At 44.9% G+C, this 21,992-nt stretch overlaps 1 protein-coding gene across 7 annotated transcripts in view; it reads right to left on the reverse strand.

The window, feature by feature from the left end:
- The window catches only part of SARNP (SAP domain containing ribonucleoprotein), a 66,969-nt gene that overhangs the window by 7,877 nt on the left and 37,100 nt on the right, over nt 1-21,992 (reverse strand). Inside the window, exon 10 of one of the 7 annotated variants that reach the window (XR_013401154.1) lies at nt 6,225-6,282. The exons of the other annotated variants lie outside the window; for them this stretch is intronic. The gene's annotated coding sequence lies outside the window, so the exon portion shown is untranslated. The remainder of the gene's footprint in view (nt 1-6,224; nt 6,283-21,992) is intronic. 7 annotated transcript variants of the gene reach the window in all.

Consider the following 21,992-nt stretch of genomic DNA (forward strand, 5'->3'; position numbering starts at 1 on the left):
AACAGTAAGAGGCTGGGCATGGTGGCCCACGCCTGTAATCCCAGCACTTTGGGAGGCTGAGGCGGGTGGATCCGCAGGTCAACACCAGCCTGGCCAAGGTGGTGAAACCCCATTTCTGCTAAAAATACAAAAAAATTAGCCGGGTGAGGTGGCAGCCGCCTGTAATCTCAACTACTAGGGAGGCTAAGGCAGAGAACTGCTTGAACCTGGGAAGCAGAGGTTGCACTAAGCTGAAATTGCACCACTGCACTCCAGCCTGGGTGACACAGCAAGACTCTGTCTCAAAATAAATAAATAAATAAAATAAAATAAACAGTAAGAAACACCCATAAAACAAATTTCTATGCTCAAGCAATTTTGGCAGTTGAGGGATATGGAAAACTAAGGTTTCACTGAGTAACACCCAGTTACACCTAGTAACACCTAGTTAGAAGGTACCCAAACTACTTGTTGAACACTGCTTACACGTTACCAAGGAAAGAAAGGGGAAGAGGACCAGAGTGGTATTTCTGAAAAACTTATTTGTTTGAAACACCCAGCAAAGCCATAGAAGGCTTCTTTGAAATGATTCTTAAAACAGGTCAATCAAGGTGACAGCCACAGTCAACTCTTTAAGAGAAATGCTGTGGACATTTTCCAAGCATCTGTGAAACTCATGATGTCTGCCTGAGAATGAGAGAATATTTCAGTTTACCATGAGTTGGAGCTGGCCATTATCCTAGGTGTTGGACATCATTCATGTCCAACAGTGTTCAGTATAAGAGTCTATATATTTTCCTATCAGAACCTAAACCCTACCACTTTGTTTAGCCCACTTTAACAGTTATTTTCTCTTTCTCCACCTTCCCCTCACATTTTATCACCAGTCATCAGAAGCTCAGCCTCAGGATTAGAAAACATCTGAACTCAGGTAGGCTCCTCAGGTGTCTTTCCCCCAGGAAGGATTTTCTAAAATTTGGCACATATATACAAAGATCTCATTCTCTCATAATCTCAAGAGACCCTCTACTCCCTACAGATGTACCCATCCTCATTAAAGAGCAGGACAGTTTCTTTGACTTTATTTACATAAGTTAACCCAACAGAAGGACAGATCAGAAGAGTTCAAACAAGGGCATGGTGGCTCACACCTGTAATTCCAGCACTTTGGGAGGCCAAGGCAGGCAGATCACTTGAGGTCAGGAGTTGGAGACCAGCCTGGCCAACATGGTGAAACCTGTCTTTAATAAACATACAAAAATTGGCCAGGTATGGCAGCAGGTGCCTGTAATCTCAGCTACTTGGGAGGCTGAGGCAGGAAAATAGCTTGAACCCAGGAGGCGGAGGTTACAGCGAGCTGAGATCATGCCATTGCAGTCCATCCTGGGTGACAGAGCGGGACTCCGTCTCAAAAGAGTTCAAACAAACCATTTTTTTTTTTTTTTTTTTTTTTTTTGAGACAGAGTCTTACTTCGTTACCTAGGCTGCAGTGCAGTGGCACAATCTCAGCTAACTGCAACCTGTGCCTCCCGAGTAGCTGGACTACAGGCATGCGCCACCACGCCCGGCCAATTTTGTATTTTTAGTTGAGACGGGGTTTTTCCATGTTGGTCAGGCTGGTCTCGAACTCCCAACCTCAGGTGATCCGCCTGCCTTAGCCTCCCAAAGTGCTGGGAATACAGGTGTGAGCCACCGCACCCGGCCTCAAACCAACTTTTAAAGAATGTCTGTGTGGTGTTTCTGAGCTGGATTTGTTTTTAAACCCCAAGGAAATTATATTCCTACAGTCCATAGGCAGGCTGTCTCTCTGGGTGTCCCAAAACTACAGGGTCAAAAGCAAAGGTTACACCAAAAGACCTACAGAAACACAGGAATTTTTCAATGCATCTACTCTCAACCCCAACTAAGGAGTTGCCTTTGTCCCTGTGGCCACAGCAGCCACCTGTACAAATTAAAAGCAGAGCAGCTATCCAGCTTTCTGTGCTCAATTTAACTAGTCCACCTGTCTGAACACAGCAGGCAGGAGTACTGTCTTGGTCTTTCTTTAACTCTTTCAGCTTGAGAAAGATGTTCATTTTCTCCCTTTTGCTGCATCTGCTTTCTAGTGAGTAGGAAGGAACCTAAGAAAGAATGACGGTTACAAAGCAATTAAGAATCCTATACAAGTTATCATTTAATCACAGTGTATTACTAGAATAAACTACTGCCTCCACAGTTTTTCTGCCTTTCTCATTATGACCACCAGCAAATCCACAATGGGTACCTCATTAATGTACTCTAAACTATTATAAAAACATTAAGCCAGGTTCAAAGAAAAAAAGAAGTATTCTTGTCCTCAATAATAATAAATTAAAATAATAACACTATAGCCATTAACATATGAGTGCTTAGTATGTACCAGGTACTGTGTGTAGTTCTTTACATGCAGTATCTCATTTACTACTTTTTTTTTTTTTCCCCTGAGACAGAGTCTCGCTGTGTCACCCAGGCTGGAGTGCAGTGGTGCCATCTTGGCTCAATGCAACCTCTGCCTTCCAGGTTCAAGCAATTCTCCTGCCTCAGCCTCCTGAGTAGCTGGAACTACAGGTGCACGCCACCACGCCTGGCTAATTTTTGTATTTTCAGTAGAGATGGGGTTTCGCCATGTTAGCCAGGCTGGTCTCGAACTCCTGACCTCAGGTGATCCACCCACCTCAGCCTCCCAGTGTTGGGATTACAGGTGTGAGCCACCGCACCCAGGCTCATTTACTACTTTATTTTCATTTTTGCAGAGAGGGGGTCTCGCTATGTTTCCCAGGCTAGTCTTGAACTCCTGGGCTCAAATCAATCCTCTTGCCTCAGTCTTCCAAAGTGTTGGGATTACAGGTGTGAGCCACTGTACCTGGCATCATTTACTTCTTATAATAATCCCATGGAGTAGGCACTATAATTAAATTCATTCCGTAGATAGGAAAACTGAGTCTTGGAGAGATTAAGTGACTCGCCCAAAATTTCACAAATAATACGAGGATTGGAATCCAGGACATTTTACTCAGCAATCCACTTTCTTAGCTTTACCACCTCCTCAAGGTATCTCACTTAAGTATTTCTTTGGAAGAACAGTAGGACAATTAAGTGCTTAATTCAGAAGGAAGAAGGATCATCAGAACCCTTAGCTAAAAACACTAGTAAATTTTAATCACTTCACTCAAATAATCAGGTCAAGAATACTAGGACCCCTTCTTCTTTCTAGCGTACCATATACCTACAATTTATAAGTAACAGTATCTAGGGAAAGGGCTCCAGTTAGTAATCTTGTACTAATGTTTTTCTCAGCTGAATCTGTTTCTCATTTTGCCTAATTGGCTATCCCATTTGTTGAGATGTAATAAAAGAATAAGGGGCTAGGAGCAGTGGCTCACACCTGCAATCCCAGCACTTTGGGAAAATTCCAGGAAGGATTTTCTAAAATCACCTGAGGTTGGGAGTTCGAGACCAGCCTGACCAACATGGAGAAACCCCGCCTCTACTAAAAACACAAAATTAGGCTGGGCGCAGTGGTTCACGCCTGTAATCCTAGCACTTTGGGAGGCCGAGGCAGACGATCACCTGAGGTCAGGAGTTCAAGACCAGCCTGACCAACATGGAGAAACCCCATCTCTACTAAAAATACAAAATTAGCCAGGTGTAGTGATGCATGCCTGTAATCCCAGTTACTCAGGAGGCTGAGGCAGAAGAATCTCTTGAACCCAGGAGGCGGAGGTTGCAGTGAGCCGAGATCACGACATTCTCCAGCCTGGGCAACAAGACCAAAACTCCATCTCAAAAAAAATAAGACTAAAAATAAGAATAAGGCTGGACGCAGTGGCTCACGCCTGTAATCCCAGCACTTTGGGAGGCCGAGGCGGGCAGATCACACGGTCAGGAGATTGAGACCATCCTGGCCAACATAGTGAAACCTTGTCTCTATTTAAAAAATACAAAAATTAGTTGGGCGTGGTGGCGCGTGCCTGTAGTCCCTACTCAGGAAGCGGAGGCAGGAGAATCACTTGAACCCGGGAGGCGGAGGTTGCAGTGAGCCAAGATCGCACCACTGCACTCCAGCCTGGTGACAGAGCCAGACTCCATTTCACAAGAAAAAAAAAAAAAGAATAAGGAAGGTTTCCAACAAACATTAAGTCCCACCACATTTTTTGCTAACAAAGTCAAGAGGGAAAGTTTTCTTGATCTACTACCACTAAGATAAAGTGAATATAGAATATAAATAGAGATTTCAAATTGAGAACCTCTAGAATGTTCTAGTTGATATATCTTCACTAAGTCTCCTGGCCAAGTAGGAAACAGTTTTCAGGAAAATAAATGGAGGCTCTCTTCTTGTGGAGAGGCAAGATTAGACCACCATCTTTAGTTAAACTACCATTATACACTTTTTTTCCATTCAATTTAGCACTAGCAGTACTTCAGCAAGTTCAAATCACAAAGGAGATAAGACTTTTGAAACTCAGAGATTATATCAGCACAAACCCTGAGGCCACATCCTCCCCCAACGTATGTCCACTTGGAATGTGCAGGCCAGTTTTGCTCCTGGTTCTTTATTTTGCTATATCCTGAAATGGGGAGTCTGATTTCTCCGTTAGCCACCTGCCTCGCTCCCCACCTTTTTAAGAGACAGGGCCTCACTCTGTTGCCATGCTGTAGTGCAGTAGCATGATCATGGCTCACTGAAATGTTGAATTCCTGGGCTCAAGTAATCCTCTAACCTTAGCCTCCTGAGTAGCTAGGACTACAGGTATGTGCCATGCCTGGCTTTTTTTTTTTTTTTTTTAATAGGGACAGGGTCTTGCTATGTCGCCCAGGCTGGTTTCAAACTCCTGGACTCAAGTAATCCTTTCACCTTGCCTCTCAAAGTGCTGGGATTACAGGCATGAGCCACCACACCCAGTCTAGCTTCCCTTTTTAATAAGATCTTTGGTGCCTCTTCCAGAGATACAGGCAGAGCATCTGTTCTAAACCCATCAGGAGTTCCAGGGGAAACAACAACAACAATACATCTTTCCCCCAACTCCCCACAAATAGATTGCCCTTCCCTCCCCACCCAGCACCCCTCAGCTCCTCTCTTAAAGCCTCTTTCCTCCTTTCCCTGCAGGGAAAGTGCACAACTGGGCCCAGTAAATCAACACAGTTCTAATGATCTCTCTCACTTGACCCTTCTAGCGTGACGGTGTCGCATGGAAACAAATGTACAATAAACTTCACTCCATCTTTAGCTCCTTGCTGACAGGTTTTGATTCATGGGATGGCGAAACCCATCTGAGGGAAATTACCTCGATCAAAACGCATGTCTCTCTGCATTCATCAGGCCAATGCTCCCTCAGGCCACGCTCAAGTGCACAAATGGGGTTGTGGCATCTGCAGGCAGCAGTGACCCCTCTAGCTCAGTGTCACATGCATTTGCAAACCTTTCCCTTCTTCATCCCTCCCCCACCACCCTCCCTCAAATCCTCAACTACTAACAAAACTCTTTTTTTTTCCCATGCATACTGCTGTGTGAGAAAAGAAGTGCTTGAGTCTGAAGTGCCCTTATTTCCTATCAAATCTATACTCCTAAAAACAAACAACTTGCACACAAAATCAAGAGAAAACTGTCCTTACTCGCCAAACACAGGCATTGGAAGTTCAGATTAATTCATACATTTCAATTCCTCCCACCTCTTCCTTCTCAAGATTTAAAACACCAAGCCAACCAACTGATGGATGCCAGTAATTTCAATATATGCAACCCTCATGGTACCCAATACCTGCCTTGTTTGCTTTCCTTAAGATCTCATTTATAAAAATGAGAAATAACTGTGCAAAAGAGGAGAGAGTACCTATATAAGAACATAAAGCATAGTTTTTGGGGTTTTTTGTTTTTTGATTTTTTTTGTTGTCGTTTTGAGACAGTCTCGCTCCGTCACCCAGGCTGGAGTATAGTGGCTCGATGTCAGCTCACTGCAACCTCCACCTCTCAGGCTCAAGGGAGATTCTTACCTCAGCCTCCCAAGCAGCTGGGACCACAGGCGCAAGCCAACACACCCAGGTAATTTTTGTATTTTTTGTAGAGAGAGGGTTTCACCATGTTGCCCAGGTTGGTCTTGAACTCCTAAGCTCAAGCAATCTACTCGCCTCTGCCTCCCAGTCTCTGCCTCCCAAAGTGCTGGGATTACAGGAATGAGCCACCATGCCCAGCCCCAGGGTCTATATTTAATAAAACCAAATACCCTTACTATCATTGTATTTTCCATTGTAGAATACAGTTCCAAACTGAGCCCTTGAAAACAATACCTGGAAGAGAAAAGACAGACATTCAAGCCTGTTCTAAGATACAAACAACATGTGTAAAGAGTACTTTGCACACAGGAACTATAAAACGTATTTAATAAACGTTAGCTATTACTTTTATTGCCGTATTTCTCCTGCTCCTTGAAACAAAGTTTGAGATCACAATCAAAATTTAAGCTAACAATGCCATTCATTCTTCTAGATAAGAAGTGAAATCATGGTGGCCTAGTATGGTGGTTCACACCTGCCATCCCAAGCACTTTGGGAGGCCGAGGTGGGAGGATCACTTGAGCTCAGGAGTTCAAAACCAACCTGGGCAACATAGTGAGATCCCATCTCTAAAAAAAAAAAAAAAAAAATTTAGCTGGGCATGGTGGTACATGCCTGTGGTTCCAGCTACTCGAGACTCGAGAGGCTGATGGGGGAGGATTGCTTGAGCCAAGGAGGTTGAGGCTGCAGTGGGCCATTGTCATGCCACTGCACTTCAGTCTGGGCAACAGAGTGAGATCTTGTCTCAAAAATATATAAATACAAATAAATAAATAAATGAGCAAAATCACCAAAGGCTGGTAAGAATCAGATCCATTACCAAGGCAACAAGAAAACTCCCTTTAGCTGCAAGAAAAGAGTATATACTTGGACAGATGACTAAGGGTTAAAATTTGGGTTGTGGAAGAACAGTTACTGGACAAAATCAGTCTTCTCCACAAAGTCCTATTAACCATCTCCCTCCGCCCTCCTTTCCTTCCTGTCCCCCGGCGCTTATTTATTTATTTATTTATTTAGAGACAGAGTCTCACTCTGTCACCAGGCTGGAGTGCAATGGCGCGATATCGGCTCACTGCAACCTCTGTCTCCCGGGTTCAGGCGATTCTCCTGCCCCAGCCTCCCGAGTAGCTGGGATTACAGGTGCCCGTCACCATGCCCAGCTTATTTTTTTTTTGAGACAGAGTCTCGCTCTGTCGTCCAGGCTGGAGTGCAGTGGCCGGATCTCAGCTCACTGCAAGCTCCGCCTCCCAGGTTTATGCCATTCTCCTGCCTCAGCCTCCCGAGTAGCTGGGACTACAGGCACCCGCCACCTCGCCTGGCTAGTTTTTTGTATTTTTTAGTAGAGACGGGGTTTCACCGTGTTAGCCAGGATGGTCTTGATCTCCTGACCTCGTGATCCGCCCGTCTCGGCCTCCCAAAGTGCTGGGATTACAGGCTTGAGCCACCGCGCCCGGCCTTGCCCAGCTAATTTTTTTTGGTACTTTTAGTAGAGACAGGGTTTCTCCATGTTGGCCTGGCTGGTCTCAAACTCCTGACCTCAGGTGATTCACCTGCCTCAGCCTCCCACAATGCTGGGATTACAGGCGTGAACCACCGTGCCCGGCCCTCTTATTTATTTTTTTTGAGACCAAGTCCCACTCTATTGCCCAAGCTGGAGTGTAGTGGTGCGATCTCAGCTCACTGCAACCCCCGACTTCCCGGTTCTTGAGATTCTCCTGCCTCGGCCTCCAGAGTAGCTGGGATTACAGGTGCCCGCCACCACCACACCAGACTAATTTTTGTATTTTTAGTACAGACAGGGTTTCACCAAGTCAGCCAGGCTGGTCCTGACCTCAGGTGATCTGCCCGCCGCAGCCTCCCAAAGTGCTGAGATTACAGGCGTGAGCCACCACACCCAGCCTCTTTCTTTTTTTGAGACAAAGTCTCATTCTGTTGCCCAGGCTGGAGTGCAATGGCACAATCTTGGCTCACTGCAATCTCTGCCTCCTGGGTTCAAGCAATTCTCCTGTCTCAGTCTCTCGAGTAGCTGGGATTACAGGCGTGAGCCCGATGCCCAGCTAATTTTGTGTATTTTTAGTAGAGATGGGGTTTCACCATGTTGGCCGGGCTGGTCTCAAACTCCTGACCTCACGTGATACACCCGCCTCAGCCTCCCAAAGTGCTGGGATTACAGGTGTGAGCCATCACGCCAGGTCAAACTATCTTCTCTTTCTCAGACCTTGAAAATCTGGGCTGCTAGGCTTTACTGATTTCATAAACCCTAATAATTAATGACTACCAATAAAATATATCTATTTAAGGTAATAGGTTAAATAGAGGTTCTCTAAAGGCCCCTGAGGAATCTCTGAATTATGTGACATCAACATTATCAATAGCACTGCAGCCACAAAATTAATTCGTTCATTCACTAGTCAAATGAGTATCTACTTTGGGTCAGGTACTGGGAATACAGAGACGAATAAGATAAAGTTAAGGAATATGATCCTTAACTTCACGAGGCTTATGAATTCACCAAGTTACTATAAAGGTGTATACTACTGTTCTTTACATAACTGCATTATGAGGACTCATGAGGGAAATTTTCTTTCTAGCCCCCAGATCCAAAAGAGTTATGCTTTTCTTAGGCAACTTGTTAGTTTTTACCTTCTGAATCCTGTGAATAACCATAAACAGCGCAACTGTGCTTTCCCTTTCTACTGGCTGCCATAAGGCTTGGAGCCAAATGTTTAGCCTGTCTTTAGCAAGTGATTTTGAACATACAAATGGTCCCCAACTTACAATGCTTTGACTTAAGATTTTTCAACTTTACAACAGCGAACGATGCATGCTCAGTAGAAACTATACTTGATGTATCCATACAACCATTCTGTTTTTCACTTTCAGTATTCAATAAGTTACATGAGACATTCAACACTTTATTACAAAATAGGCTTTGTGTTAGATGATTTTGCCCAACTGTAGACTAATATAAGGGTTCTGGGGATGTTTAAGGTCAACTAGCTAAGCTATGATATTCAAAAGGTTAGGTGTATTAAATGAATTTTTGACTTAAGATGTTTTTTTTTTTTGTTTTTTTTTTTTTTTAAGATGGAGTCTCGCTCCGTTGCCCAGGTTGACATGCAGTGGCACAATCTCGGCTCACTACAAGCTCTGCCTCCTGGGTTCACGCCATTCCCCTGCCTCAGCCTCCCTAGTAGCTGAGACTACAGGCACCCACCATCATGCCTGGCTAATTTTGTGTGTGTTTTTTTTTTTTTTGAGACGGAGTCTTGCTCTGTGCCCCAGGCTGGAGTGCAGTGGCGCGATCTCGGCTCACTGCAAGCTCCGCCTCCCGGGTTCATGCCATTCTCCTGCCTCAGCCTCCCGAGTAGCTGGGACTACAGGCGCCCGCCACCTCGCCCGGCTAATTTTCTTGTATTTTTAGTAGAGACGGGGTTTCACCGTGTTAGCCAGGATGGTCTCGATCTCCTGACCTCGTGATCCGCCCGTCTCAGCCTCCCAAAGTGCTGGGATTACAGGCTTGAGCCACCGCGCCCGGCCATGTGTGTGTTTTTTTAGTAGAGACAGGGTTTCACCGTGTTGGCCAGGATGGTCTCGATCTCCTGACCTCGTGATCCGCCTGCCTCGGCCTCCCAGAGTGCAGGGATTACAGGCATGAGCCACTGCATCCAGCCTAAGATGGGTTTTTATCAGGATATAACCCACATCGTAAGGTGAGGAGTATTTGTGTTTCTATTAGAAGAGAGAGGCCAGAAGTATTGAGGTGAGAGAGAAACATGAGATCCAGAGATGAAAAGCAAACACACAGAAACAGAGATAGGAATTTAGAAAGCAAGATGAAGTGTAGTTAGTTACAAAGTTGCTGCTGGTCTCTTTAGAACATACTCCTCTATAAACATTAAAATACTTAATGTCCTGAGAAGAAAAAAGAGACGGGAAAGAGTTACCAGGTTACAATTAGAATTTTTTTTTTTTTTTTTTTTGAGACGGAGTCTTGCTCTGTCACCCAGGTTAGAGTGCAGTGGCAAGATCTCAGCCCACTGCAAGCTCCGCTTCCAGGGTTCAGGCCTTTCTCCTGCCTCAGTCTCCCGAGTAGCTGGGACTATAGGTGCTTGCCACCAGGCCCGGCTAGTTTTTTGGGGTTTTTTTTCGTATTTTTAGTAGAGATAGGGTTTCACTGTGTTAGCCAGGATGGTCTCAATCTCCTGACCTCATGATCCACCCACCTCAGCCTCCCAAAGTGTTAGGATTACAGGCACGAGCCACCACGCCCGGCCCTGAATTTTTTTTTTTTTTTTCTGAGACAGAGTCTCGCCCTATCGCCCAGGCTGAAGGGTAATGGCACAATCTCAGCTCACTGTAACCTCCACCTCCTGGGTTCAAATGATTCTCCTGCCTCAGCCTCCCGAATAGCTGGGATTACAGGTGCCTGCAACCACACCCAGCTAATTTTTGTTTTTTAGTAGAGACAGGGTGTCACCATGTTGGCCAGGCCGGTCTCAAACTCCTGACTTAGTGATCCACCCACCTCAGCCTCCCAAAGTGCTGGGATTACAGGCATGAGTCACCACACCCAGCCTATAACTAGAAATTTTAAATTAAGGGTTCTTAGCAATGATTTCCATGGCATATATACTGTAGCCAGGAAGTAAGCTGCAAAAGGAAGATCGGATGCAATAATTGGCGGCTGAATACCACAGATATTTTCTAAAGTGTCTGTTCCCTTTTTACAGCAGAGTACCATTACTATGTCTACCCAAAATGGAGTTCTAACTTTATTTTCTAAACCCAATCTGTGTCTTCAAGATTCAAATTCATGAGAACATTTTTCAAATCTTACTAATTTTATCCTAAATACAATAAAGAATACTGCTCCTTGCTTGTGTGCCATGGCTATTTACTCTGCCAAAAGGGGTCCAATTTGATTTAATTAGCACCCCATGGGTTGTGTGTTGAAAGCATTCACCTTCTTCAATCTTTTTTTTTTTTTAAAGACAGAGTTTCACTCTTGTTGCCCAAGCTGGAGTACAATGACATAATCTCGGTTCACTGCAACCTCTGCTTCCCAGGTTCAAGTGATTCTCCTGCCTCAGCCTCTCGAGTAGCTGGGATTACAGGCGTGTGCCACCGTGCCTGGCTAGTTGTGTGTGTGTGTGTTTAGTAGAAACGGGGTTTCACCATATTAGCCAGGCTGGTCTCGAACTCCTGACCTCAGGTGATCCACTCGCCTCAGCCTCCCAAAGTGCTGGGATTGCAGGTGTGAGACACCGCACCCGGCCCACCTTCTTCAATCTTATTACCATTGCCACTCCGGATCATATAAAAAGAAACTAGGAGAAACAAAGCAAAGTGTAACCCAAGCATCATTAGGGAATTTGAACTCAGTAATTCCCAAGAACATAAAACATGAGTACTTTTACTGGATTCAAATAAGAAACATCATTATTCTCTGCGATCAAAAGAATTAACCAAGCCAGGCACTGTTCCTGGTCAAGTGTAACAAGCTCACTCACTTATCATCCCTCCTTATACCATGTGTGAGAAGCAGAAATTCCAATCTAAAGAGTCCAGTGAGAAAAATCCTTACAAGCAGAAAGAAGCATTTCAGGGGAGCTCAGGTACTGCTATTATTTTCCCCCTCAGAAGTCTTTTCCCTAGAGTGATAGAAAAGAGGCTGACAGAGAGCTAAGATGTCATATTTCACAAAAATAACAAATAACTGCCCCCCTCTGTAAATGAGTTACCATATTAAGATGTTAATAGTTCTCAGGCCAGTCTGATTTCCAAGGGAATGCAAGGTAGTATGGAAAAAGGAAAAGAGGGAGCCTTTTGGCCACTTTTCCTGAATCTCAGTGCCACATGACTGATGGCAGGATGAAAAGCAGAGCCTGGGGGCTTTCAGGCAATGGTAGATTAATGATGACATGGTCTTGACTTCCCAGAGGTAAAGGTTATGAAACACTCCAGGGTAAGCGAGCTTCCAATTTCATACTCTCAGGATGAATGACAGCAACTGATGGTTATTCTCTCAGAAACACTTGGATGCTTAAAAACACAGCTGTCACCTTCCCTGCCACAGTTTCTGAAACTGTTTATTCCCGAGCCTTTATGGCAGCCAGACAACAGAACATAGGGTGGTCCCAAAAATCAATGCACAGAGCTTAAGCAGATGAAGGTGAGAGACCAGACTAGCAGCAAGTACACCACCTTAGCAAATAATATAGTAGAGACACTCCAACACTATCCACACACATACACATAACACACCTCCCCAATATAACTATCTTAACCTACTCTCAACAGTCTCTTTCAAGTGTGAGATCAGTATCAACTTTCTAGGCCTGGTAGGGTGCTAGGAACTTTAAAGAGAACACCAAGAATCGTATTTCCTCTTATCTTCACAGGATTTGAAGCCCAATAACACAGTCAGGTAAGAACTACTTGCTCACTAGGTTCCACCACCTTTTCCTTCTCTTGTCCAAATCAAGCTCTTTCCCCAACCCCCACTCCTCTTCAACCCCAGAGGAGGTCGTTTCGGTCTTGCTCTAGCTGATTGTAGGACAAAGCAAGGCAGGTGGAGGAAATGAAGGCTTCACACTTGAGACCCCCAGAAATCAAGTTTCTATTAAAAGTCCCCATCTCCCTCCCTTAAAAGCCAAGGAGCTGCTGCTTTTAAGGATAAGTGATGCAGAGCCTGGCAGAAATGTCAAGAAGTCAGTAGAGGGAAGCTGAAATTTTTTTTTTTTTTTTTTTGAGACAGAGTTTTGCTCTTTCTGTCCAGGCTGGAGTGCAATGGCACGATCTCAGCTCACCACAACCTCTGTCTCCCGGGTTCAAGCGATTCTCCCGCCTCAGCCTCCTGAGAAGATGGGATTACAGGCATGTACCAGCACACCTGGCTAATTTTGTATTTTTTAGTAGAGACAGGGTTTCTCCATGTTGGCCAGGCTGGTCTCTAACTCCCAACCTCAGATGATCCGCCCACCTCGGCCTCCCAAAGTGCTGGAATTACAGGCATGAGCCACTGTGCCCAGCCTGGGAAGCTGAAACTTTTCAGGAGAGGTATATGCTGTTTTAGCCAAAACATACAGAGAAGGGAGGACAGTTAACTGACCATTCAGAAATTTAAGAGTGAGCACTAGGAAACCAGATTATTTTCATATAAAGTATTTAAAAATGCAGATTTCAGGCCACAACCCAACCTAATAAATCGACATCTCAAAAGGGAAGGCCTACAGAGCTGTATTTTTTAAAAGGTTCCCCGTAACCCTTATGTGCAACCATTATTTGGGGCCCATTTCAAGTAGCTTTGAAAAAATACAGACCAAATAACTTTTTAAAAGTTCTCATCGGCCGGGCGCGGTGGCTCAAGCCTGTAATCCCAGCACTTTGGGTGGCCGAGACGGGCGGATCACGAGGTCAGGAGATCGAGACCATCCTGGCTAACCCGGTGAAACCCCATCTCTACTAAAAAATACAAAAAACTAGCCGGGCGAGGTGGTGGGTGCCTGTAGTCCCAGCTACTCGGGAGGCTGAGGCAGGAGAATGGCGTAAACCTGGGAGGCGGAGCTTGCAGTGAGCTGAGATCCGGCCACTGCACTCTAGCCTGGGCGACAGAGCGAGACTCCGTCTCAAAAAAAAAAAAAAGTTCTCATCAAGTCCAAAGAAGACTCCCATCCTGCTCCAATTATTTCCTATAAATGCTAAGGGTATTCCAAAGTTTATGCTTCCTACAAACACTATTTCAGCTGCAGAGATGTGAGGGGTAAAAAGAGAGCTGTGACGAAATCACAGAGGATTCTGGGTAGCACACCTGTCTTACTGCTCTCCTACAATTCAAATAGAAAAGCAGAGAGAATCTTTCATCACAGTTCAATACAGGAAGAACATGCCAAAACAAGATCAGGGCACACTGCAGTTATGTGGGGAAAAGAGGGAGGCAACTAGATTGCAGCACACAAAGGCATTTTTTCCTACAGAACTGATACAAAGGGAAAGGAGGAATATCAATAAAGTGGGGGAAAGGGAAAATGGGATTTCTTCTTCTTCTTTTTTTTTTTTTTTGAAACAGAGTTTTACTCTTGTTGCCCAGGCTGGAGTGCAATGGTGTGATCTCTGCTCACTGCAACCTCCACCTCCCAGGTTCAAGTGATTCTCCTGCCTCAGCCTCCTGAGTAGCTGGGATTGCAGGTGCCCACCACCACACTGGCTAATTTTAGTATTTTTAGTAGAGACGGCGTTTCACCATCTTGGCCAGGCTGGTCTCAAACTCCTGACCTCAAGTGATCGACCCGCCTTGGCCTCTCAAAATGCTGGGATCATAGGCATGAGACACTGCACCTGGCCCTTTTTTCTTTTTGAGACAGAGTCTCTCGCTCTGTCACCCAGGCTGGAGTGCAGTGGCACGATCACAGCTCGCTGCAGCCTGGACCTCGCCGGCTCAAGCAATCCTCCCACCTCAGCCTCCTAAGTAGCTGGGACTTCAGGCATGCCAGCCCGCCCAGCTAATTGTTTATTTTCTTGTAGAGACAAGGTCTCACTATACTGCACAGGCTGGTCTCAATTCCTGGGCTCAATTAATCCTCCCACTTTGGCCTCCCAAAATGTTGGGATTATAGGCATGAGCCACTGTACCACCTCTGTTCATTTCTAATTGCTCCTTCTTTTCAACCACCTCATACCTAAGCATGGGTATGATATGCAAATTCTGTAACTGCCTACTCTATACCCCAATAAACTCCCTACCAATAATTACTTTCTAATGTCAAGATCAAGGGGCTGGGCACGGTGGCTCACACCTGTAATCCCAGGACTTTGGGAGGCCTAGGCGGGTGGATCACTTTGAGGTCAGGAGTTCAAGACCAGCCTAGCCAACATGGTGAAACCCCATCTCTACTAAAGAAAAAAACACAAAAATTAGCCAGGCGTGGCGGCATGCACCTGTCATCCCAGCTACTCGGGAGGTTGAGGCAGAAGAATCGACTGAACCCAGGAAGTGGAGGTTGCAGTGAGCCGAGATTGCATCCCTGCAATCCAGTTTGGGTGACGAGAGTGAAACCCCCTCAAAATAAATAAATAAAATAAAGTCCAGATCAAGTATTTCAAATATAATCTCCTTCTCAGTTACATATCTCCCCTGCTAGGGACTTCCAGAGTTAATATTTGTTACAAACTCCAAGTGTACAATACCCTGAAAACACATTTCTTTTTTTTTTTTTTTTTTTTTTTGAGACGGAGTCTCGCTCTGTCGCCCAGGCTGGAGTGCAGTGTCGCAATCTCCGCTCACTGCAAGCTCCACTGCCTCCCGGGTTCATGCCATTCTCCTGTCTCAGCCTCCCGAGTAGCTGGGACTACGGGCACCCACCACCACGCCCGGCTAATTTTTTTGTATTTTTAGTAGAGACGGGGTTTCACCGTGTTCGCCAGGATGGTCTCGATCTCCTGACCTCGTAATCTGCCCGCCTCGGCCTCCCAAAGTGCTGGGATTACAGGCGTGAGCCACCGCGCCCGGCCTGAAAACACATTTCTATTTGTATTTGTATTTTTTTTTTTTTGGAGGTGGAGTCTTGCTCTGTCACCCAAACTGGAGTGCAGTGACGCAACACTGGCTCACTGCAACCTCCGCCTCCCGGGTTCAAGCCATTCTCCTGCCTCAGCCTCCCAAACAGCTGGGATTACAGGTGCCTGCCACCACACCCGGCTAACTTTTTTTGTATTTTTAGTAGAGACAGGTTTCACCATGTTAGCCAGGATGGTCTCCACCTCCTGACCTCGTGATCTGCCTGCCTTGGCCTCCCAAAGCACTGAGATTACAGGCGCAAGCCACCACGCCCGGCCACACATTTCTATTTCTGTCCTAAGAATCTGCTCTGGGAGTTAAAAGGTTAAATTAAAAAAGAAAAAAAAAAAAATGAAAAAAAGATGGACAAGTATGGTGGCTCACACCTGTAATCCCAGCACTTTAGGAGGCCAAGGTAGGCGAATCACCCAAAGTCAGGAGTTTGAGACCAGCCTGGCCAACATGGTGAAACCCGGCCTCTACCAAAGATACAAAAATTAGCCAGGCGTGGTGGTGCCTACTTATAGTCCCAGCTACTCAGGAAGCTGAGGCAGGAGAATTGTTTGAACCCAGGAGGCAGAGGTTGCAGTGAGCTGGGATCACACCGCTGCACTCCAGCCTGGGAAACGGAGCGAGACTGTCTCAAAAAAAAAAAAAAAGAAAGAAAAAAAAACCATGAAAAAAAGAGTAGCAAAGGAAGGGGAGAGGAAAAAAGGAGTTAAAATTTTCTAGATCTTTTTTTTTTTTTTTTTTTTTTTTTTTTGAGACGGAGTCTCACGCTGTTGCCCAGGCTGGAGTGCAGTGGCGCGATCTCGGCTCACTGCAAGCTCCGCCTCCTGGGTTCACGCCATTCTCCTGCCTCAGCCTCCTGAGTAGCTAGGACTACAGGCGCCCGCCACCGCGCCCAGCTAATTTTTTGTATTTTTAGTAGAGACGGGGTTTCACTGTGGTCTCGATCTCCTGACCTTGTGATCCACCCGCCTCGGCCTCCCAAAGTGCTGGGATTACAGGCTTGAGCCACCGCGCCCGGCCAAATTTTCTAGATCTTAACAAGGGACTTCATATTATATTAAAAATGGGGTCTTTGCTAATTTACAAACATCACCACCAAGTAATCCCCTTAAAGTATCTCCAATTTGATGTCCTGCCTCATCCCCACCTCCACCTCCAAAATACTATGGGATCTGACCTCCTTTAGCTATCTGTCATGAAGAGCAACTTTGCTACTTTGGTGAGTACATGAGAAAATGAACTATCCCATAATTGTTCAATCTTATTTTAACTGAACCCACATGTATAAACCTCTCAAGTATTAACATACATTTTAAACATTCCCATTCTGCTATAGCTCTCACAACATGAGGAGCCTTTAACCAAAATTTCCTATCAAAAAAATTAATCACATACACATATACCAAAAAATTCCTTCCCCAACACCACTTTATTTCCTCCCATAGAGACTCTGAAGGATATACAGTTGTCCCTCAGAATCCAAGAAGCATTGGTTCCAGGACCACCCCTGCCCCCACCTGCAGATACCAAAATCTGTGGGCACTCAAGTCCCTTATACAAAATGACATAAGGCTAGGTGCAGTGGCTTCCGCCTGTAATCTAAGCACTTTGAAAGGCAGGAGGACTGCTTGAGCCCAGGACTTTGAGACTAGCCTGGGCAAAATAGGGAGACCTTGTCTCTGCAAAATAAAATTAGCCAGGCGTGGTGGTGCACGCCTGTGGTCCCAGCTACTTGCGGGGGATGAGGTGGGGTTACTTGAGCCTAGGAGGTGGAGGCTGCAGTGAGCCAGGATCTGGGACACAGCACTCTACAAGAGTGTGAGACTGCATCTTTAAAAAAAAAAAAAAAAAAAAGCACAGTATTTACATATAACCTATGCTCATCCCGTCTATATACTTTAAATCATCTCCAGAGTACTTACAACTAATAGAATGTAAATGTTACATGAATAGCTGTTATACGATCCTGTTTCATTTGTATTATTTTTTATTGTTGTATTTTCCCCCCCAAATGCTTTTGATCCACAGATGTAGAACCCATGGATACAGAGGGCTGAGTATACTTGGATTCAGAGAGCTCACATTTCACTACAGCTGGGGAGAGTATCTGGGAGTGTGGATAGATATTGCTTCACTCAGAAAGGCCAGGCCAACTATCTATCACCCCAAAATTAGATATACAACCAGATATAATGTAATTGTTAAAACTATTTACCGTATGTACTAAGAGTGGTACTTTCAAAAGAAAAAAGAAAAAACTCTTACCCAGAGAATAAGCCCATCTCAAGAAAGAGGCTGGCAAAAACAACTGAACATATTGAAAAGTAAAACAGACTTAACAGAATCCAGCACTCCTCTTGAGCCCTTTGAGGCTGTGTTTACTCTTGTGGCAAAGACGAGCAGGGGGCCAAAGAGAGGCATAAAACTTGTCTTTTATCGAAGTCATCAATTCTGACATGTTAGACGAAGGAATGCAAAGACATTATGGAGGGGGTATTGACCAGGGGAAACAGAAAAGAGTTTTTTCTTACTACAAATTTCTTTACCTGAAGTTCTTCAGGTGCAAATTCAATGAATGAAATCAGAGAGAAATACATAAAATTAAAAGGTACGAGAGCTTAATGATCTCAGCCATGCACCTTCAGGGAGGTCTAAACATCTAACAGAACTTTCCCAAATACCCAGTTTACCATAAATATAGCGCAAAGCACCAGCCATGAATGCTGACATAGCATCAAAAATTTCACCTTGTTTCCCTAAATATTAAAGACTTTTCCTCTTCATTTATTTATTTATTTTTTTTTTGAGACAGAGTCTCACTCTGTTACCCAGGCTGGAGTGCAGTGGCGTGATCTAGGCTCACTGCAACCTCTGCCTCCCGGGTTCAAGCGATTCTCCTGCCTCAGCCTCCCGAGTAGCTGGGACTACAGGCACATGCCACCACGTGCTGCTAATTTTTTATATTTTTAGTAGAGACAGGGTTTTTCCGTGTTAGCCAGGATGTTCTCGATCTCCTGACCTCACGATCCACCGGCCTTAACCTTCCAAAGTGCTGGGATTACAGGTGTGAGCCACTACACCCGCCCAAACTTTTCCTCTTAAAATGTTCAATTTTTACTTCTAACATCTCTTGTCCAATTTTTTCCTCATACATTGGCTAGGTAAAAAGTATATGTTGAAGGATTGTAGGGAATAGTGGGACAGTAGAAGGAGAAGTTGAGCAAAGAAAAACCCGTCTCCTACTTCTCTGGTTGAAATTAGAATACATTGTCTTGCTCTAGTCAGGAGAGAGAAAAATTCCATTCTGCCTCTTCGCTCTTCCAAATTCCTATAGCCAAGCTGTTCAACAGCAGTTGAATGGCGCACATAACTGACATCACTGACTGGACCCATAATAAAAGGAAGTGAGACGTGTGGGTGTGGGGGAACCTGGGAAGGGAGGGAGATGATGTATTTGTGTTACAGACAAAAGACAAGTTCTGTTCCTCTGCAGGGACAGATGAAGAACCAGATGATGGAATAAACTGAGGTCAGAGAGTTTCCCCTATTGTTTCCTCTTTATTATTATTTTTTAATTTAATTTTATTTATTATTATTTTTTTGAGATGGAGTCTCGCTGTGTTGCCCAGGCTGGAGTGCGGTGGTGTGAACTCAACTCAATGCAAGCTCCACCTCCTGGGTTCACGCCATTCTCCTGCCTCAGCCTCCTGAGTAGCTGGGACTATAGGCGTCTGCCACCACGCCTGGCTAATTATTTTTTTGTATTTTTTAGTAGAGTCGGGGTTTCACCGTGTTAGCCAGGATGATCTCGATCTCCTGACCTCATGATCCACCCGCCTCAGCCTCCCAAAGTGCTGGGATTATAGGCATGAGCCACCACGCCTGGCCTATTTTTCTTAATATTATTTTTGAGACCAAGTCTCTCTCAGTTGCCCAGGCTGGAGTGCAGTGGCATAATCTCAGCTCACTGAGACCTCCACCTCCAGGGTTCAAGCAATTCTCGTGATTCAGCCTCCTAAGTAGTTGGGACTACAGGCGTGAGCCACCATACCCAGCTAATTTTTGTATTTTTACTAGAGATGGAGTTTCACATGTTGGCCAGGCTGGTCTCAAACTCCTGACCTGAGGTGATCCACCCGCCTCGGCCTCTCAAAGTGCTGAGATTATAGGTTTGAGTCACTGTGCTGGCCTGTTTCCCCTTTAAACAGCTCCTTTTACAAAGTTTGTTCCACTGGGCGGGTGGGGAAGAGTACTGCATTTTTTTATCTTAAAGGGGAGGAGACAGAGAAGAAGAAAACAGATATAGGATTACACATTGTATCTCTCCTTGAAAAGGCCCAATATTTATTTTCAAAGTATTATGAATGAAAAGGGAATGTAAAAGAGTGGTTAAACATTTGTTTAGTCTTAAAAATGCTCCAAGAGGCCAGGCGCTGTAGTTCACGCCTGTAAGCCCAGCACTTTCGGAGGCCGAGGCCAGCAGATCACGAGATCAGGAGTTCAAGACCAGCCTGGCCAACATGGTGAAACCCTGTCTCTACTAAAGATACAAAAAATTAGCTGGCCGTGGTGGCACGCACCTGTAATCCAAGCTACTCGGGAGGCTGAGGCAGGAGAATCACTTGAACCTGAGAGGCGGAGGTTGCAGTGAGCCAAGATAATGCCATTGCACTCCAGCCTGGGGGACAGGGTGAGACTGTCTCAAAAAGCAAAGCAAAACAAAACAAAACAAAACAAAACAAAACACACAAAAAAACAAAAAACAAAACAAAACAAAAAACTCCAAGAAATGTTATCTAAGAAATCCTGAAGACTATGAGGTTGAGTTTTAGCTTTTCCTGAAATTTATCTTCTAAGATATCCACTCTCTCAATTGCTATCTCTATCTACCATAGAGTAATCTTCTTTTCTTGGTGGTTAATCTAAGTTGAAAAGAACAGTTATTGAAATAACCTAGGATGAAGGAGCGGGGAAATTCCCCCAAAAGCTCTTGATCAGTGAGGTATCAATGGCTGAGGGGCCTACATTTAGTTTTGTTTTTTCCACTTACAAGTCTACTATCTGCGTTTTTCTTGGTCCCACGGCTGTATAAGAAAGAGAAATGGAGAATTAAATTTTACACCAAGCCTAGGCACTGCTGCTTGAGTATATCTGAATAGAACCCAAATTTACTAAGCAGGCTACTTTTCCAACTTATTCTGGGATCTAATTCTTCTACCACTACTTCCTTTAAAGATACTCTACCAAACTCTTCACCATGGCTTATGGTTCCTTAGGTTTATAAAGTTCCATGTTGGTAATATCCTATGCATGGCCCCATCATTCTTCCTTTGGAAAAGGTTTATACAGCCACACTTAAACAAACAAATCCTAATTACAGACCCTCTGAGAAGGCTGGTGACCAACTTCTAAAACCATAGTATAGTAGTCCCTCTTATACAAGAGGGATACATTCCAAAACCCCCTGAAGCCTCAAATAGTACCAAACTTTATATATACTGTTTTTACCTGCAATTTTAATTTTTAAATTAGACACAATAAGAGATTAACAGCAATAATGAAATAGAACAGGCCAGGCATGGTGGCCCAACCCTGTAATCCCAGCACTTTGGGAGACCAAGGCGGGAGGATCACCTGGGCCCAGGAGTTTGAGACCAGCTTGGGTAACATAGTGAGACCCTGTATCTACAAAAAAATTTAAAAATTGGCTGGGCGTGTTGGTGTGTACCTGTAGTCCCAGCTACTCATGAGGCTGAGGTGGGAGGGTCACTTAAGCCCGGGAGGTGGAGGCTGCAGTGAGCTGTGATCATGCCACTGCACTCCAGCCTGGGTGACAGAGCAAAACCTTGTCTCTAAATAAATAAATAAATAAATGAGACCGGGCACAGTAGCTCATGCCTGTAATCCCAGCACTTTGGGAGGCTAAGGTGGGCAGATCACAAGGTCAGAAGTTCGAGACCAGCCTGGCCAATATAGTGAAACCCCATCTCCACTAAAAATACAAAAAAAATTAGCCGGGCATAGTGGCACATGCCTGCAATCCCAGCTATTCGGGAGGCTGAGGCAGGAGAATTGCTAGAACCCAGGAGGCGGAGGTTGCAGTGAGCTGAGATTGTGCCACTGCACTCCATCCAGCCTGGGTGACAGAGAAACTCTATCTCAAAAAATAAATAAATAAAAATAAAATAAAAAACTAGCTGGGCACAGTGGCACATGCCTGTAATCCCAGCTACTTGGGAGGCTGAAGCAGGAGAATCACCGGAACCCAGGAGGCGGAGGTTGCAGTGATCCAAGATCACGCCACTGCACTCCAGCCTGGGCAACAAGTGCAAAACTCTGTCTCAAAAAAAAAAAAAAAAATTACAACAATATG

Source organism: Macaca mulatta, chromosome 11, assembly GCF_049350105.2.
Source record: "Macaca mulatta isolate MMU2019108-1 chromosome 11, T2T-MMU8v2.0, whole genome shotgun sequence".
Lineage (NCBI taxonomy): Eukaryota > Metazoa > Chordata > Mammalia > Primates > Cercopithecidae > Macaca > Macaca mulatta.